Source organism: Nanorana parkeri, unplaced genomic scaffold, assembly GCF_000935625.1.
Source record: "Nanorana parkeri isolate BGI_ZX_2015 unplaced genomic scaffold, ASM93562v1 scaffold527, whole genome shotgun sequence".
Lineage (NCBI taxonomy): Eukaryota > Metazoa > Chordata > Amphibia > Anura > Dicroglossidae > Nanorana > Nanorana parkeri.
In genome coordinates, this window is record NW_017306795.1 from 438568 (window position 1) to 455235 (window position 16668).

Here is a 16668-nt window from a genome sequence, read left to right on the forward strand (position 1 = left end):
TATATATATATAATATAGTGAGTACTAGGGATCAGCAAAATGAAGAATTTTAATTATCCCATTATTAGACAGAAATCTGGAAATTAAAGTATTTCTAAAACCAAAATTGTAAAAAATATTTTGGATAACATAGAGAATGGATAAAATCCCTGTTAGGGCTTGATTTGCTATTTGTGCTGCACTGGGTAGATTTCCCTTCACTTCCTGCCTTGTAAAAATCTCTCCACATTAAGGGAATTTTCCTTTTAGTCAGTTGTCACTACAACAAGTGTCCCTATTAGAAAATTTCCTCTGTTCTTGTTCTGGTGACAAACACTGAAATTGAGAGTTTCCACTGCAAAATTTGCAGATGATGAGATTTGTGGTTTTGTGCTCAGAACAAATTTTCCGTGAGTACTTATTATTATAACATTTACCTGTATACAGCAAATTGTTATCACATATTTATTATAATTTTCCTTTCCTGGAACTTAGCCATACATTGTTGCTCCGCCCACAAGACCCCAAGGACAGGCCCCTAATCTAGCCAAGACATTTGTCCTAAAAGACAGTACAGAAAGGTTCTTTGATTAATAGTCTCTGTAATTCTGACACTCATTTAGCTGAGGTGTAAGAAAAGCAAACTCCACAGAGAAAAAGACTCAATCAGCTAAAAAAAAATGGAGTGCTCAAGGAGTCCAATACCAGAGTATGGCCCAATTTAGGGAAAGATGTCTTATGTGGCCTTATATTTGGAAGTTTTACAAATTGCAATATGAATAGATTTGTAGCCCACTGGACGTTGGTCCTAGCTGTAAGATCTGATATATTATGGTACTGTATGACAACCGTTTATCCATTCATAACTGAAGAAAGTCTGTAACATCACCCACTTTAGCCTGAAGTGGTCCCGAATCCTGTAACCTGTCTTAGTAGTTGAAAGGTTTTTGGCTTGAAGAAAAGTAGCGATGGGTGTGGGGAACTTAAAAAAGGAAAATGAAAATAAATGAAAACGAAATAAATGTTTTTACAGTAAGCTATTAGGAGTTCTATTAGAGCAGGAAAAAAGAAAGTCAACCTGGTAGAGGAGAATCTTTTTATTGGCTAGGTTCAGGAGCTGTCCTTGAGGTCTCATAGGTACAGCCACACCAATAAAAATTGAAATAGGGATTTGCCAGGAAAGTAACTTTGATTCCACATTCCCCTGTTTACATTTGACATACTACCTTTCCCTTTGTTCTTTTTTTTTGGTAGGTTCCCACATTAGTGAGTGTCTGTATGTTAGGGAAGTATGAGCGTCCTTGCTAAAGTATTCTTAAAAAGATTACCCAGAAACAAATGCATTGAATTATCATTCTGAAAACCACCTTAAAATTTGCATTTCCTGATAATTCCACTGCAATAACCCAAATGGCAAAATGTTGTCCAAAATTACCAATTTTCACAGAAATGTAAAACAAATAAAAAAAACTCTCAATTTTGCTTATTTTACTCAAGTGGATATCTCACAAGTGCCTCCTGCTCTGAGGTTCCTGATTTTGTCCTTCAGGTCATTCATACAGAAAGGTTCTAAGCCCAGCCTGATATTAAAACCAGACATAAATAAAAAATAATAAATAAAATAAATGTAAAAAAAAAAGTAAAAAACATATTCAAATGCTGAACTAGGATACTCTAACATCTGTTTTTGTCCACATTTGTTTTTCATTTTGTAGGTCATTAGCTTAGTCATATTTTTTGGCAAGATAGTAAAATAATAAAGATAAGTTTCAACCTATTTCGTTCATATCATAGTAGGAAAACTGTGAGTGAAGCATTTTATTTATAGGCAAACAAGATAAAAATTAAAGTAGATAAAATGATTGCAGTAAATTCAGAGGCCATCTGCCTGCTTACTCAGCCCATCATTATTCCCTATACTAAGCTGTTTTCATTGACTTTTAGATACATGCATGGAGGATAATGATTTATGATTTTTTTCCATTAAAAAAAAATCCCATTTCCATTCCCGTGACATTAGGATGGACCAACAAACTGATTCAGTTTCCAAGCTATTATGAATAGGTGTTGCCTTACAGCAGCAACAATGATGTCCACACGCTCATCGATTTTGTATAGATTTTGTACAGATTTGATAAGAATTTGCCATCATATTTTCCTCCAATGGTGCCACGTGTATTTGCAGGTTTCTAGTTAAAATGACACTTGCTTTCAATAATTTTTTTCTTAGATTTTTTTTACCTGCTCTAAAAGACCCACAATATGAAGTGCACACAATATGATCCCATTGAAAACAATTCAAAAATGTCCCAACTTGTTTCATTTAGTTAGATTTAAAGGGTTATTAAACCCTCTGGTGTTTTTGCATATATCTAATGCTAGCGAGCAGTAGATATATGCAAAAAGTGTAAAAAAAACAAGACCCCACTTTAAAAGCGGTTTAAACTTACCTGTGTCTTCCCCGGGCGCTCCCGTCCCAAAATGTGAAAATTCTTGGGCGTCCGCAAAGCATCTTGGGGTGGAGGCATGAGCAGTTCAAATTTTCGGCCGGAGACAAGGAGAGACGCAAGGTAAGTCTATGGACGGCATGAACCCGCATGCAGACACCGAGGGACAGGAAGTGCCAGCAAGGACAGAGGAGTCAGCGCTGGATCGGAGACCCGCCGCAGTGCTAGAGAGAAGGCTGAAAAGGAAACGAAAGAAGCAGATCGGATTAAGAGACAACATTTAAGGTAGGTGCTTTAATTAACATTGGGGGGAGGGAAAAATATCTTTGACTTTAATGCCACTTTAATTGTGTATGTGGGCACCTTAAAGTGACACAAAATTTAGGAGCTTTAAAAATACATTCAAGTACCATACCTATTAACAAAAATGTATCTTATTTGTGCATCAGCAAATTAACAGGAATCACCTGCACATGGAAAATATTCAAACGCTAAAGTCCATTTAATCGGACAGACCATCATACATGTGGCAATAATTAAACTGACGTTTCGGGGCCACGAAGGGACCCTTCATCAGGGCAACAATGTAACACACAGTGTGTTACCAAGGTAACATTATTACTTTTGTAGTTACTTATTTTAAAAAATAAGATTTGTTCCTATTTAACACCTCATTAACTCTTAGTTTACCCGAATCAGCCCAATTAACTTATTCTTCCCCATGGCTATTCATTTTCAGCTAATTGTTTTTTTTAATGTTAATAAATGTTTGTAGTGTTGCATTTAAAAGAGTGCAAAAATCATAATTTGAATGTCATTTCAAACAGGAGAAATTAAAGAAGTTAAAGGAGAACTATGAGGTGAGTGAAAATCACTCAACCTCATAGTTCTAGCCGACCTGTGACAATGAAACAATGTCACAGATCGGCTCAATACATCGGGAAGGGAGCGAACACATAACGTCGCTCGCTCACTTCTGGATCATGTCCCTGCAGAGAGCCGTGACTGTAACTCACGGCTCCCTGCAGGGATTTCCCCCCTCCCCTGTCCGATCCTCCAGCGCTGACTGGCGGAACGGATGGGGGAGGGGGCGGGTACAGCTGGCTCTGCCTCTAGATAGGCAGAGCCAGCTGTCAATCACGCAGCTGGGTGGATCCAGACAGTATTGTCGGGACCCGTCCCGGCATCTCAGTATACCGCGAGCTGTAGCGCGCGGTATACTGAGCTTTGGGTGACGGGAGGACGCTAGTTTGTGTCCTCCCATTACCCTTAGGAGAACTATGGGGAAAAGCCCTGACCCCAAAATTCTCCTTTAAAGAAAATGTATACTTCTTTTTCATCTACACGAGCACTATTTTTTTTTAAGTAACACTGTCCAAAGTAGCAAAAGGTATGTTTTCTTAGTTTTGTTACATTTTTTGTCTATGGATTGCATAACAAATAAAATAAATAATGTTTGCAAGACTGGATTACCAATACAAGGCATTGTTTCTCCTAAAAAAATGATATATATGTACTCACTTAACCAAGTTCTGTTCCTATGACTAGGTTGTTCAGTGAGGAATAGAGGAAATCAGCTCTAATGTACATTACTTAGGTTCGCATACTGTAAATACTAATGTACAGTACAGTAGTGAATACTGACCAACTGATATCTTAAAGTGTATTTCCACTTTTGTAGCTACATTGGGATTACATGTACTCTATATCTGTTTCATGTTCCCATTCACAGATCACAACTTAAAAGAAAAATTGCTGCTTATATTTTTTTATATTATCTAACTTCCCCCTATGTAATGTTAGGGAGGGGCTGTGGAATTCATTTTACCATAATTAACCCTGTCTGTACAGTGCTGGCAAATCTCATCATCATTTGTAAACTAGATTTGAACATTGTCTGCCCTAACAAAGGGTTAAAGATCTCAGTGCCTGGATTCTGCATTGTATGCTAATGAGGGAACTTACTCTACCTTCGCTTTGTCCCTTTGAAATTGTTTAGCATAGCTTGCAGTCCTGTGTATAGATCTGCTCCAAAGAAACAATATGAAAGGTAAGAAATATATTTCTTTCGAGGTATGCTGAGCGAATGGGAACACATGAGAAAGATATAGTGAGGTCTTTTCAAATTTGACTGCAAAAGTTGAAATACACGTAAAGGAAGCTGCTCAACCTCCTTTCATACAACTTCCACCAAGGAGCTCCGCTGCACATTGAAGACTCTGTAATCCAAATATAAGAAGAAAACCAGCACTTGAAGAGGGATGAATCCGAATAAACATGAATTCAAAGTTGGCATAAAACCAGCACATGGAAACAACTGACACGTTTCAGACCCCCAGGAGCCTTAATCATATCATGATGATTACGGCTCCTGTAGAGGGCTAAAACGCGTCAGTTGTTGCTGGTTGCTGGTTTTATACCATCTTTGAATTAAAGTGTATTCGGATCCATTCTTTTTCAAGTGCCGGTTTTCTACTTATATTTGGATTACACACTTTAAGTAATGACAAAGTTGTTGCCCAATAAACAGACCCACAGTAGAAATCTAGACACTGTGTTTGCCCCCATGGCGTGTACAGGTGTGAGAGCTGAAATCGATTATATTTAATTTTATGACCCTCATGCATCAGACCTGTAGAGGGTCTGCAGCGCTGCAACTTTTGAAAATGATTACGACCCTCCTATATAGCACAGCAAAAGTGGGCGGGCCACTAAAGCACGCACAGTATTTACAATTACATTTGGCAAGTAAAATGATACCTATATTGGTGTTTCTGTTTTTACATCTAGGTGTTTGCCTGGAGTTTTCCTTTAAAACGTCAGCAGCTACATAAAAGCCTTGCCAGGCGCACACACGACCCGGAGCTGAGGCTGGAGAAGTGACAACACACGTCTCTTACCTCACAGACTTCAAGTGCAACCACAACAAAAGCTGCAAGAGAAAAGGTCAGACCTGTGAAGTGCGATTTGTTTTCACTGTAACTCTATCCTGCACTTACCACCAGCCTATCTAGCAGGGGAATCAATTACCACTTGTCAGGCCGAAACCTGACCTGGGAAACAAAGAAAGGACATGACCTCCGTAGGGAGGAGAGGGAGCGGGAGATGCATCAGTCTGGCCTGATCTAAAAGGGTTAATAAGACTGAGCCTCCTTTTCCCTCCTTGTCACCGGATATTGAAGATGTGAACTATACCCGCTCGTCTCGCAACGTTTAAGCGAGGCAGGAAAACAGGGCAAAGGAAGGAGGAAATCGGGCCTGGCAGCTTCAGTGAGATGGCTACTACAAAATGGCGCTGTGTCACTTGAAAGTGGCTAGGCTTGGATTTGTGGAAAGCCCACAATGATCTGATGCTTGGGTAATAGAATTTTGAAATCCAGGTATACATTATTATTTTTTTGGATAGATTAGGAAAAGTTTGAAACCACGTGGCATAACAATAACTCTTTATAATGAGGAAGCCTGAGGCGGTTGCCTCAGGTGACTTCTCATTGGGTCACAGCCAGAGCTCTAAGCAACCTGTGATGCTCGGGTGGGTGTCCCGTCCAGCTCGTAGCAACCCGTGACATTATTGGTAGGATTTTCTGGCCAGCGTCCCATCCAGCGCATGGCAACCAGTTACGTCACTGGTTGCCAGCAGCTGACTGGGACGCTCTTGCCAATGTCACTGGTTGCCAATAGCTGGTCAGGTCATCGGCGGACACTGCCCCTCCCCCCGGTAACGTGCACCACTCGCAACCCCCCCCGTAATGTGCACCATTAACGCACTGGCCTCCCCGTAACGTGCATCAGCAGCACTCCCTTCTCCCGCAACATGCAACAGCAGCACCAACACCCCACCTCGCCCCCCCCTTGCCCTCAGGCGTCGAATAGTCTAAGGACTTCCCTGGCCATAGCAGCCCATACATCTGCTATGGGGCTTGAGGGCGAAAGGGGGCCCCCCATCAGGAGGGCTGTTGTGGCAATTTAAACAGAGAATGTGCATGCATTGTGAAGATAACCCATATCAATTACTGTATTGTAGAGGTTGCTGTTGGCACTGACCCTGTACCCCCGTGACTCTTTAAATCAAGAAGAGCTGAGGTCAGACGAGAAGGAGGACATTTCAGAATCGTTATCCCTAGTCACAGATCCCCTTTGCATAGTGACAGCTCTACTGCCCATTGCCCCCGATATACACATACTTTATGAGAGTAGGGAGATCGACATTAAAATTGGGGCCCTATGATCTGTAGTTATGCCACTGTTGAAACCCCTAGTTTTCTACCATACCTCCAATAGTCACAGCCAATATAACAGATCCAACCAAGTACCTCTGAGTCCAGGTCATCCTGGACCACCGTCAGCCTGTGACTGGACAGTGAAAGGAGAAGCAGCGCAGTGACAAGCTCATCTGCCACTCTGCTTTCTCCTCCTATCAGCATGCTTCTTGTTCAATGGTTTGGCTCCTTGTACTGCTTCTTCCTATCACAGTCCAGCTCTGCTGTACAGGGACTGCCAGAGGCTGATACCAGGTCACATTCAGGTACTTACACTACTTGTAAATGGCAAATACATCGAATAGTGTAATGATGATTACAGAGCTGCATTTATTTGTGTCTTTTATATCTGCCTTGAGTTCAGACAAGTCAAATTGGGCAGATAATACTATTTATAAATGACAATATTAAAATACTTCCATCGCAGAAACAAATATTGCACTGGCACAAGCCGAGTGCTTGGTTCAGACAGTGTTCTTTCTCCTGGGCCAGCTACAGGGGGGCTCGTCCGGTGATCTGTGTCTGTGGAGTCTTGCAGCTCCATTGCATGAGCTAGCAGCAAGTAGTAGACAAAGGATACATTGAAAACCTGGTCATTGACACACTTTGAAACCTGGTCAATGCATATTCTTGCATCTGTTATGCAGCAGGCTTCTAAATTTCTAGGAGCGTGGCCAATCCGTGGCAATGTGCAATTACTTAATTTTACCAGGACACTTCATAAAGTCTTGAGAATGTACAGATAAAAACTCCAAGATGATCTATAAAAATTCCCTCTAGTTAATGATGTGTTTCTTCAATATCCATTAACTAATGTATTTATTGTAGCTATTGCGTTTACCCAAAATCTGCCTTTAAGCTGAGTTGGAACACGCTACCAGGAAGCTGAAATCAGACTTGCAAATGCTCACTTTGTTAGCTCATGGGTATTGTCAGGAGCTCACTTGCAGGGCTCTCATCCAGCCACACAGTTGGTGTTCCTCCATTTTGTGCTCACTTCTCATTGCCTGATTCTAAGGATACTTTCTCTTCAGCTTGGAATTCCCCTGAGGAGCTACTCGGTCCTGCTGCTCTTCAGCCTTCTCTGCTGTGTCCTCCTATACTACATAATTCTGTCCAGAGTCCACATGCTTATATCAGTGTCCTCAGGAATCTTGTGTACCAGCATGGATATGGCTGATAACACCTGAGTGTCAGCAGACATTGCCAGGCATCCTGATTGGCCCAGCTGCCTTGTTTGAGGACAATTTGTGATACTTTTAAAGTAGAGTTGGTTAACTAATCAGTTTAACTATTGAGTGTGACTCCAGTTTTGGTTAACTAATGGATGTGACTCTTTTATCTGGTTCTGATGAACCTCAGTTGCTGACCTTGCCTGTGCTGACTTTGCTTGAACTCTGCCTGCCCTAACTTCTGCTGTTCTTTCTATTCAAGTTCTTGGTGCTTCACTCATGAATGATCTGAGGCAACCCTCCTTAACTATGCTTCTGTCTCATCCTCCTAGCTCTTGACTGAAACCAACTTTTCCATCTTAGGGTCTTGAGACTTTGAGAGTGCCCATCCTACAAGTTTCCAACTCTACCATCACAGGTTCTGGTGAAGACCAGTTCTCCCAGAGACTACACCTTGGTATGAGCCTATCTCTATCAGTATGATGGCTCTGCAAATGTTTCCTCTGTGATCCTCACATGGGAATCAACCCAAGGTTCTTAGAGGTCTGAAGGAGAGGTGTTCCACGTGACTTCTTAGAAGATCTCAGGATGGAGGTTACTAGTGTAGTGATATCCAGGGGATCAGAGAGCAGACCAGGGGAGACATAATGACATGGAGTTTGCAGAACTGAGGGCTCCTATAATTGTTGTCATCCTCATTGCATGTACAGCTAAACAGACCATCAGGCCTGGGTGGACCTCAAGAGTATCAGGTTTGCATCAAAAATATTTTGTGTCTGTTTAAAAGCTGTACCAAGCTTTACAAATCTTTTTGGCTGGTACAGCAGTTGATATATTAAAAAGTGAATCAGTCACTTTGTCTATTTAGGAGTGACAGGTTCTTTTTATAGGCCATTTCCTCAACCACAGTCACTTATTTTCCCAGCTACCCGATTCTTGCCAGAGTCTATTCCCTGTGCTCGAGCTTACACGGGGTTAATGACCTTCTCTCTTCTACCATGTGACAGTGTTCAACGAAGGGATTGTCCACTCAGGCCTGAACACTGCATCCGGTGAGCAAGGGGACAAGGTCACATGCTCCCCTATAGCTGGAAGTACCAAGTATTTCCGATAGCTCCAACAGACGGAGTGAGGGAGCACTGTGAAGTTGAAAGAGAGGGGTGATGTTATTGAGTGACAGGTTCTTTTCAACTTTGCATTTAGTAGTTGGACTGGAGTTGCCCCTTCCAGCCCGCCTTCGCTTCCATCACTTTCTACAGTCTAGAAGACAGAAAAAAAAAATGATCACAATTATTTGTCAATGTGCTATTTTTCATTCCTCTATTCTACATCGGGTTGAAGCATGTTGTTGATTGGACAATAAATTCTTCCCCTTAACGTTCCTTTGGAATCACGCAAGCACGGAATGTCCTGAAAGCAGAAACACTTATGGATTTCCCAAGCTGATATTTTCATCTACTGGGAACTGAGCACTGTAAATCTCTTGTCAGGAGCTATACTTTCCTAAAACCCAACAAAGGACATGACTGTTGGAGTGAAATAAGTTATTACTTTATAAGTAGATGTGAGTGTTGGCCAGCGAGGCTGGTGTAGTATAACAATGTTAACTCAAACTGCAAAGTAATAAGCAGCCTCTGAATTTACGTGTGATGTTTGTAAAGAGGGGTGAAGGTGAGAGTTTTCATCGGAATGGATTATAATGTGACCTAACGTGACCCGTGTTTACAAACTGGGGGCAAGAAAGGGACATGTTCTTTCCCTACTAACATACCTCATGCTAAGACACGTAGAACACCAATATTTCAAAGTTAAACACCACGTTATGTGTTTAATCAGAATTCATGGGTGGGATGTTGGGTAGATGTCAGATGGTAATGGCTCCCCCTCCACAGGTAACCCGTCCCTGCAAACCCAGAGCCTCAACTATCTCCAATAATACCAGACAACGTTATAACATCCCTCTGACACCATGCTCTGTAAAGACTGTTTATAGGACCTTACTGCAGGGTTTGAGGTCTAGGATGATGTGGATTCTAGTAAACCAGAGCAAGAGGACACCCTGGAATAGTGATTTGAGGGCTTACTCTACATGTGAATTTGGAGTGTTTTTTACTCTACATGTGAATTTGGAGTGTTTTTTTGCATTCTCCATGTTTTTTCGGATGTATTCAGGCTTGAGCATTTTCTTTTTAGCCAATGGAAAGCTAGTTACTAGGAGGAGATGGTTGTTTATGGCAGGAAAAATGCTAATTTTCAGGTGCTTTCAGGCTTTTTTCAGTAGCTCCTATTAATGTCTATGAGGCCAAAAATGCCCCATTCTGCTTCATAAAGAACTAATGCACCTTTTTGAGTCTCAGGTGTCAAGCTACAGAAGCCTGGGGACTCATATGTGAACTGGCACAATCTAAAAGCATAGGATTTGGGTTGTTGGGCTTTTGGAGCTTTGAGCTTCAAGCTACAAAATGCTCAGATGTGAATCAGAGCTTAGTATGCGAAACATTATGTTTTAGAAACAGTTGCCATTTCTTTTTAATAAAATACTGTTTTCACATATTTTTCACCCTTATATACATCTCAGTGCTGCTGATCACCTCCAGCCTCCTTCAGAAACGCCCTGTCTACATGCACTCTCGTCAGCGTCATCCATCATTGCTCCAGAGAGGCTTCCTGATGGTGTCAATGTTTACGCAATGTGTGTCAGCGCAGCCGTTATACTCCCAATCAGGAGTCATGTGACAGGGTGACAATACTGGAACACATTGAAAGATAGGGGCAGAGTGTTGTCACCTTATGACAGGAAGTGTCTGAAAAAGCACTTTCATGGCAGGACCTCCAGGTATTATTTTATCGAAAGCTGAAGATTTAAAAATATACAAAATTACTTTTAATGTTTCATGAACATGTTAAAGCTCATGTGAGGTTTTAGTGATGGGCTTTGGATATATTTCGATGCAAGAAGAGAATGAACAAAACACAGGTGAGCTCTAGCTCTCTGCTAAAGAATCTGCTACAGTTCTACAGTGACAGACACATGGCCTTATGTATCAATGTGCCCTTGCTAAGAAATGGCCCTCTGCTTGACCTACTTACACAGACTCACCACTCTCTGTCCTAAACGCTGCTTCTATTCTGGGTTGAATGACAGCCAGCATCACCCATCTCTACCTGTGTGCCCAGGCTGTCATGGACCCACCCCCTGGGGATGTGTCATAATCCAGCCTGTGCTCACAATACTCCTGTCCAAGGGTAAGGACTGCTCACCACCGCAAGAAAAAGGAAGGACCCGTGACCTGTCCTGCCAAAAAGACTGCAAGGAAAAGGTATGTATAATTTTAATATTGTGGTGACTGTAGGGCTTCAGGGAGGGGGATAATAGTGAATTATTTCATAAGTAAGCACACATAGATACACCCAGACAATGTGATATATTCCCTAACAAAAAGGAACAAAGGGGATCCCCTGGCAGAGTTGGTCCCTACCTCCTTCAAATGTAGATTAGGCGATTGCTTACTGTATGTCATGTTTGATATGCATTTATCTGCTACATAGCAATGCGAATGTCTGTACCATTATATATGCACGCTCACGATGTCCGTGTATGTGCACTACCTATTTTGTATTTTAATAAAATAAAAACCTTTTGAAACTAAAAAAAAAGGAACAAAGGTTGAGCTGTTGCCCATTTTGTAATTATCTGGGAAAACAAAGCTGGTAATCTGGTTAGCGTTGGCAAGAAAAACCTCCTCATTTGTTCCCATCGTTGCCTCCATTTAAAAAAACTAGGGTTCATAAAGCATTGACTGCAAGATGGTAGCACAAAGTCATTTTGAAATGTAAGCGTATCGTTAAATGCAATTAAAATACCTTGTGATTCATTTGTGATTGTTTTCACTTTTGAGGTGCCAATTTGAAATGGAACTTTAAGGCGGTTAGCTACATCATATAAACGTCTAGTAAATGCTACAATCCATATCAAATTTGTAATATACATCAGAGCTCAGAAAAGGTTCTGAATGTACGGAACACTGATATGTTTTACAATCACTACCAGAATAATTGCAAGGAAGATACATTTAGGAATGTCAAACCCATTGTTCTATTACTTGAATAGCATTGCGCGACACCCATAAAAAGGCTTTAAGCTTCGAGCGGGATTGAAAAGTCATCACGCTAATGGTGAAGTGTAATATAAAAGTGCAGCGGGCCTCTAAACACAAGTGTAATTGTATCTTTGTCTGTTACGTTTCCAGGTCAATATAAATAACATTATACAATTTACAGTCATCACCTTCCCATCGTTCTTCTAGTTGTACATGAAGAGGTAGGCTGTCTGATGTTGCTGCTCAATTCACTGTCACTTCTCCTTACCGTTTTGCTGTGTAAGGGCCTTTTCCTACAAACAATACTGACCAAACTCTGATAATGGATGTCAGAAAAAATCCAGTACACTTACCCTAATTTCCAATTTGTAATTGCCTGGCTGCAGAAACGAAACAAAAAAATGGGGCAAATTTTACTTTGACAGGTAAGAGCATATTGTTAGAAAGAGATTGGATTGTCTTGATCAGTGGGCCCCACATGACAAGCTGAACACCTCAGCAGAAAGCAGATGGGTCGATGAGTCTTACAGTAGTGTTGCTCCATACCTCTAACCTTTATGAGATCGGAATAAGGGACATCTATTAACATGAAATATTTGGGCAAACCATATACATTTGCCATAATACCACTTCTCATGACCATAAAAAATATGCTTATGTTAATTTATACTGACTGGTGCTTTTTCACTAATACCTTTCATATATGAGATGCTTGTGAGAGTATAAGGAGTGTCACCGAATGTATCACAATGTGTATCCTACCTCCTCATGCAGCACAGGAACACAACTCTGAAGCGGCAATCCCCTTTAAAGGATGATTAACTGATAAATGGATCCATTCCTTTGTGTTAAAATATAGGTTTTGGGCTATACTCGTCGTATAAGACGAGTATAGCCCAAAATAATGTTTAAATGCACCCACTAACATCCATGACGGTATTCCCGAGTGTGGCTCGGGGTTAATTTTCAGTACCATAAGTGGTAACCCTGAACCACACTCGGGATTACAGTCTCTTACCTAGTCCACGATCCCCGCAGCGTCCTCCATCTTCCATCCTTCAGCTACATACAGTATACCGCGCTGAGCCAATCACAGCAGGCTTTACATTCATTAATACAGGCTTTGTATTAATGAATACAAAGCCTGCCGTGATTGGCTCAGCGCATTATACTGTATGTATACTGTATACTGTATGAAGCTACATACAGTATACCCGGCGTATAAGACGACCCCCGATTTTCGGGCAGTGTTCTTGGGTCTAAAAACCCATCTTATACGCCGGCATATACGGCATATTATATCATGCACCATGATATAAGATCAATGATTCCTTCTTTATAGCCCAAATAAGGGAATCTAAGGCATGAGGATGTTGCACACCCATGTGAAGCACAGTGGTGCCCTGGCCTAAGGGCCACATTGAGGCCATTTGGTGTTTAAAGTTCAGCCCATGTACAACAACAGTCAGTACTGGGAGCGCTGATTCATAAAAGGACTAATCTGTAGCAGCATAGTATGACATGTCCATAGTCTCTTACTGTTTAATAAAGGATTACTTCAGTTTCCAACCACTCCTGTAGAACAGTCTTTGACCATTCCATCTGGTAAGTCTATAACATTGTAGCATTATGAATAATAAATATTATATGGAACCCTTTGGAGCAGGGCCATCTTTAATATTGATAGGACCCCGGGCAAACAATTTCTTGGGCCCCCCCAGGCCCTGCCAGCAGCATACGGAAGAGGTGGAGCAACACTATGTGATGCTGATCGCATAGTAAACAGAGAATGGTGCTGCAAGGGTTGCTGCCTTTTCTTCAAGCGAAACCTGAACAGTCTAGCACCACACTGCAATTTTTTTTAGAATAAACAAAAGAGAGCGAGGAGAGACAGTGAGGAGAGAGAGGGAGGAGAGACAGACAGGGGAGAGAGCAAGGAGAGACAGTGAGGAGAGAGAGGGAGGAGAGACAGACAGGGGAGAGAGCGAGGAGAGACAGCCAAGGGGGAGAGAAGAGACAGTGAGGAGAGAGAGGGAGGAGAGAAAGACAGGGGAGAGAGCGAGGAGAGACAGCCAAGGGAGAGAGGAGAGACAGCCAGGGGAGAGAGAGAGAAGAGACAGCAAGGGAGAGGAGAGACAGCCAAAATAGAGAGAGGGGAGACAGCCAGGAGAGAGAGAGAAGAGACAGCCAGGGGAGAGAGAAGAGAGAGTGAGGAGAGACAGCCAGAATAGAGAGAGGGGAGACAGCCAGGAGAGAGAGAGTGAGAAAAGACAGCCAGGGGAGAGTGAGGAGAGACAGCCAGAATAGAGAGAGGGGAGACAGCCAGGAGAGAGAGAGTGAGGAAAGACAGCCAGGAGAGAGAGAGAGAAGAGACAACCAGGAGAGAGAGAGAGGAGAGATATGCAGGGTGGAGAGTAAGAAGAGACAGCCAGAGAGAGCAAGGAGAGACAGTCAGGAGAGAAAGCGAAAAGAGAAAGCCAGGGGAGAGAGCAAAGAGAGACAGCCTGGAGAAAGATTGAGGAAAGACAGCCAGGAGAGAGAGCAAGGAGAGACAGCTAGGAGAGCGAGAAGAGACAGACAAGAGAGAGAGGATAGAGACAGCCAGGAGAGAGAGAGCTAGGAGAGAGAGCGAGAAGAGACAGCCAGGAGAGAAAGAGGAGAGACAGACAGGAGAGAGAGGAGAGATAGCCAGTAGAGATAGCCAGGTTATAGAGTGAGAGACAACCAGGAGAGAGAGCGAGGAGAGACAGCCAGGAGAGAGAGCGAGGAGAAACAGCCAGGAGAGAGAGCCAGGTGGGAAGCTGTGCAGGGTTTCAGGAGGACTTTATGGATCTCAAGAGGGCTGTGTACGGGGTCTCAGGCGGGCTGTGCAGGTATCGGTATCGGTGCAGTAGCATCCCTAGTGAATTATAAAAGTGCACTGTGCTTTATAGGCCAACTACATATGCAATCTAATAATAATCTACATGAGAAATAAATATTAAGTATACAGAATAACCCTATGGTGAAAAAATACAATATATAGTGGAAAAATACCTAATAATTTATTCATCACAGGGTGATTCTGCATATTTATATATTTCGCATGTAGATTATCATTAGATTGCATATGTAGTTGGTCTCGAAAGCGCAGTGCACGTTTATAATTCACGTTATAATTCAAGTTTTTTAGGTGCTGTATACAATTTTTAGCATGGCAGCTTAGGGGTTTGTTGTTCCATAGCACAGATCCTGTTTGTAATATTATCTATAGGTGCATCCCTAGTATTGAGAGCACAGGAAGCTTTGCTGCAGCCATACATAGAACTTGATAATGACATTTTCTTTAAAAACTCTAAATCCTGCTTCAGCATCATAGATTGAACTAGAGAAGCAATGTCAGGAACCTGCTCTGCATATGCATGTATAACACAGAGTATATGTATCTGTTGCATACATATACTGTGGCATATATGGGCACTTACTTGGTGTGAAGGTCCAGAGAGGGGAGGGGACACAACGGGGTGACATCTCAGAGCACGTGCAGGCTCCCAGCAGGGCCCCAGACAACACAGGAGAGCAGAGTACGGAGAGCAGGGCCCAGTTCATAGTGGGTGGAGCCACGTCTATACTGCTGTATGTAGCCTCCTGTCTGTAGAGCACCGATGCCATGTACACAGACAGGGGGCAGGGCTGGTGCAAACCCCATTGCCTACACAGGTGAGGCTGCCAGCCCTGCATAGAGAAAATAATTCTAGGGTTCTGCTTTGATAGAACAAGTCACAGCCTGTTGCTCCCCTTTAGGTTTTGCCTCCTAGACATATGAGGTCTTTCCAGAAATGTTGGCCTTCTGACAATAACTCATATACAGAAATCACTAAAGATGCATCAATGTTGTGAAGTTTGGAGACTACCCTCTTCTTCCTACAATAGATCCATTCTATTATTGGAGAAGAGCAGTTCATCATGTGCCAGCAAGGCACAAAACTCCTCATTGTCTTCTTTACTTATTGCCTCACTGAGGCTATTTATTGAATTAGCTGAAAGCATCTTACAATATTCATCATCTTTAATTAAATAATAGTTAACAAACTGAAAACAAACTATCGACACAAAGAGGACTTGGAGATGCTTCTTGGAGACAGTGAGTTGTTTTAAGGATCTCTCTAGGCGAGGAATCCGTCCCAGGGGGCTTGTCTGGAAGTCCTCAGGGAGGCCTTAAATACATTGAGGAGGTGTACTAATGATAAGTGCATCCTATAGATCAGCATTGTAAATGACTAAGTGTAGCAGTGAACGAACATTAAAGAAAGGGAATGCATTTATCAACAATGACCGCCAAGTGCACACACAAGTCCGCTGGAACTTTAAACTGAAGCTACTCAAGGGGTTAAAAAAAATAGATATTAGTTGTATAACTTTTTATAAATAGTATAAAAAAGTATATATAGGATATGTGTTTGACATTTGGAAGTGTACTGGTATTGCACCCTGTTATGGTTTGTTTGGCATGTTTAAATAGTATTAAATGCTATGTACATTGTATAGCTAAAAATATTTGGACACACCTCCAAATTATTGAGTTCAGTTGTTTCCAGTAAAGGCTACAGCATACAAAGGCATTTTAGACAACTGTCCACTTCTAATCTTGCATTAACAGTTTGGGGTAGGCCCTTTTCTGTAGCAGCATGACGGTGGAACAATCAACTCCAAAGCCAAAGACGATGATGAG